Below are 3,707 nucleotides of genomic sequence, written 5' to 3' on the forward strand. Positions count from 1 at the left end.
CAGGCCGAAGTGGGAGGTGCTGGTGCTGCCGAATGTTGAGCAGTCCTGCCATCGATGGCTCAGCATTGGTCACAGCCCTGTGTGTCCCAGCGGCTGCTAGGGCACCCGGCAGAACAAAGGCTGTTTTGGTTTTAGTTTTATTTTAGACAAAGAGGAAGGGAGGGAGAGAGAAACATCAATGTGAGGGAGAAACAACAATCAGCTGCCTCCCATTCATGCCCCGACCAGGGATCAAACCTGCAGTCTTTTGGCGTTTAGGACAACTCTCCAACCAACTGAGCCACACGGCCAGGGCAAAAGTATTTTTAACACATTCTGAAACTTGGGTAAACAATGTCCCCAGCACGCCTCTGGGCCTCCCTTTGTGATCCGAAAATGCACTTTTGGACCAATCTGTGTGATGCTAGGAAGAACTGCTGACAGTTCTGCCGGTGTTCTTCCTCGCTTCTGTTGAGCGGCGATGTCATGTCCAGGTCACTGACCTCACTCAGCCATTTCTGATCAGCAAGGGCAAATGGAGAAAGAGCCAGCAGGATACAGCACGCACACCTCTGTGGCCGGCTCCTGAGCTCTGCTCTCTGACAGGTGCTGTGGGTTTCGGCCGTCTCTGTAGAAGACAAGCCCTCTTTGAAGTCCAGGTACAGACTATAAATACAGATACTGTGATGCAGCCGTGCAGGACGCATAGCTGTGTTCTCCCCATTGGTTCTCCCCTTCCAGACCCAACAGTGACGTCTTCTCTGATAGGAACCTACTCTCGCTTGTTCAGCTATATCTTTCGGAATTTGTCCAAGGTCTGACCGATGCCATGCGTGAAGACTACATGGTGATGAGAGAGTTGGCTCTTCGCATGAGGTTAGATCCAGGAAAAAGGAAGCAAGAATTGCACAAGTTCATGGGTACTGTGCAAAAGTAAGTGCTGCTTCTCCGCCTTTCACCCCCTCTCCTGAAGTTGGGACCTTTGCAGACCCCTTGGCGTCTACCTCAGATTCTTCAGTTAAAAAATGGCAGTTGGGAAGAAGATTATATCTGGGGGGCAACTCTATTGTGTTTGTCATTGCTACCTCAGAGGAGGCCTAGAGAGGGAAGACTCCAGGTGCCTGCACAAGTGTGAGAACAAAGACAAGGTCAGTTCAGAGTTTTAGGGGGTCTGCCTGTGGCCCCGTCACAATGGGGAGGAGCAGGGAGGGAACTTAGAGTAGAGGGACAGTGTCCTGTGCTTTGCAGATGGCTCATTGCTTTGTTTATTTTCTTGGGCTGGATCACGTGGAACTATTTTAACTTTCAGAGATAAAAATACGCAAAAAGAGCTTCAACGCTGGGATATCAAATTAGAAACCGAATTTTTGTCCTTCTCAGGGAGAATTTTGAAAGAAGTGAGAATTTTCCAAGGAAAAAGAATGGTAAGACAGTGTCACATGATTATGGCAGAGTTGGGTCAGACAAAGAGGTGTGCAAAGAGAAACGAGCTCGGTCGTGTCTAAAACTGGGACAGCTCTCCTCCTCAGGCTGCTGGTTGTGTCCGAGAGAACGAGCAGAGTTCCCATCAGAATGCCTGGAAAGTGCTTGGCATGTGGTAAACTGGCATCACACCACTGACAGTCCTGTGGACATCTTCAGGTGGCAAAACAATCTTCCAAGTAGACCCTTAAGGGCCAAGTACCTAGAGTCGAAGTCATCCAGAGTAACCCATGATAGAACCCATGATAGTATTATTATACTGTACTTTAAGGAAAAATACCGCATTCAGTCATGATGGAAGTGTAAAATTATACTATTTCAGTGGGAAAATAGGTCACACTTATAGTGGGAAGCATCTTAGATGATTTTTTAAAATGATTTCTCATACCATGACTTGGAATTCTTTTCCAGTTTGACTCCCATCCACGATCAGCGAAATGGGCGAGAGGAACAAGAAGTGGACCACACTCAGTGTGAAGTCACTGCACCGCTGGCTGATCCTCTACACGAAGAGAAATTACGGAGCAGCCCTTTCCTTCATGCAGTCTTGGGAAAGTCACACCTACCATGGGCGTGGCTATGAAAGATGCAGAAACGTAAGTACAGCGGAAATCACTCCTGACTTAAAAGTCCGTTGTCAGCAGTCGGAAGGTGGAATAACAGAAAATATTAAATTGTAGGAATCCGTTGCTTATCAAAACCCCGAGAGTCTACACACAAAGTAGTCGCATCTACTCCAGGCAACTACTGTGCAAACAGGCATTCGTGGTTCGTGGTCTGTGGCCCTTGGGTTACAAGATGAGGAAGACGTGACCATCAGCAACTTGATGCGAGTGGATGGTGTGATGGTAAGAACTAGTTCCCAAATGTGTTTCCAAAAATTGGACTTGTTTTAAAACTAAACTTGCAAACTGAAATGCCTGTCTTGGCATGTGATCTTGTCTTGCATGGTGTCATGTGTATAAAATGTTTCTTACATGTTTCACAGCTCACTACCCTTTGAATACAGACGATCTGCTTTTCTAGGCTTGAAGTAAGTGATCCAGTCAAATCCTATGTAACCATGTTTTACCATTTTTATTTTTAGAGAGAGGGGAAGAGAAGGGGAGAAACATCAATGTGTGGCTGCCTTTCGCGTGCCCCACACTGGGGACCCAGCCTGCAAGCCAGGCATTTGCCCTGACTGGGAATCGAACCAGTGACCCTTTGGTTCACAGGCCTGTGCTCAATCCATTGAGATACACCAGCCAGGGCTCTTCAAGGATGATCTTGAAGAGGATCTTTGTTTCTTAATCGTGAAACCAGGGTATTTCTCCTATTGTCTTCTCCAAAAAGCCTAGACTGTTCTCTCCTTTTAATTTCTACTCAGAAGCCTTGGAGGCTGGCTACTCTGAGGGGTACCTTCTGGGGGCCATACTTATTCTCAAATGAAATGTGTTATGTTTGAAATCCTGTTGTACTTACATTTTGTGTCTTGCCTTCTGTTACTTGATTGACTCCTCCCTTCCTTCTCTGGTGGTATAGCCTTCCACACTCGGCCAGATTGGGACATGCCAACTGGGAATCGGCAAAGCAGCCCATTTTAGTCCTATTGGGGTCAGAGTAGAAGGGACTTGGTAGGTGTTTCATTCATAACCCATTCTCACAACAGTAATTTTTTTGCTCATTTAGCAGGTCTGCCTGAAAAGATTGCCTTTTAGTGTCCCAGGTTCGATTCCCAGCCAGGGTACATTCCTGGGTTGCAGGCTATAACCCCCAGCAACCGTACATATCTATCTCTCTCTCTCTCTCTCTCCCCCTCCCTTCCTTCCCTAAAAATAAATAAATAAAATCTTCAAAAAAAAAAAAAGATTGCCTTTTTAATTATGGGACTCTCTTTTAAAAAGAAGTCCTTTATCTTGTGAATGGGAACTTGTCCCACTTTTACTCATTTATTCTGCTTGCACTTTTTAGGAAAGTATCTTCTTTTACTCAAGGCAGCCCCTTAAATACTTTTTTAATGTTTATTCATTGATGTTTAGAGAGGGAGGGAAGAAGAGGGGGAAAGAGGAAGAAATATTCATTTGTTGTTCCACTTATTTGTGCATTCATTGGTTGATCCTTGTGTGTGCCCTGACTGGGGATCGAACTCACAACCTTGTCATATTGGGACAATGCTCTAACTAACTGACCTGCCCAGCGATGGCTGGCATTATTATTATGAGACAAACTTTATGACAACTTTTTTCCCAGAGCATATACAGCCA

General features: G+C 45.7%; 1 long non-coding RNA gene across 1 annotated transcript; it reads left to right on the forward strand.

The window, feature by feature from the left end:
- Positions 1-219: 219 nt before the first annotated feature.
- On the forward strand, positions 220-2,591 carry LOC114510208. The gene is made up of 4 exons (XR_004900425.1): positions 220-638; positions 795-912; positions 1,289-1,403; positions 1,873-2,591. It is a non-coding gene; the product is annotated as an uncharacterized LOC114510208 (long non-coding RNA).
- Positions 2,592-3,707: the final 1,116 nt, after the last annotated feature.

The sequence above is a fragment of the Phyllostomus discolor genome, chromosome 13 (genome assembly GCF_004126475.2).
Source record: "Phyllostomus discolor isolate MPI-MPIP mPhyDis1 chromosome 13, mPhyDis1.pri.v3, whole genome shotgun sequence".
In the NCBI taxonomy this organism is placed as follows: Eukaryota; Metazoa; Chordata; class Mammalia; order Chiroptera; family Phyllostomidae; genus Phyllostomus; species Phyllostomus discolor.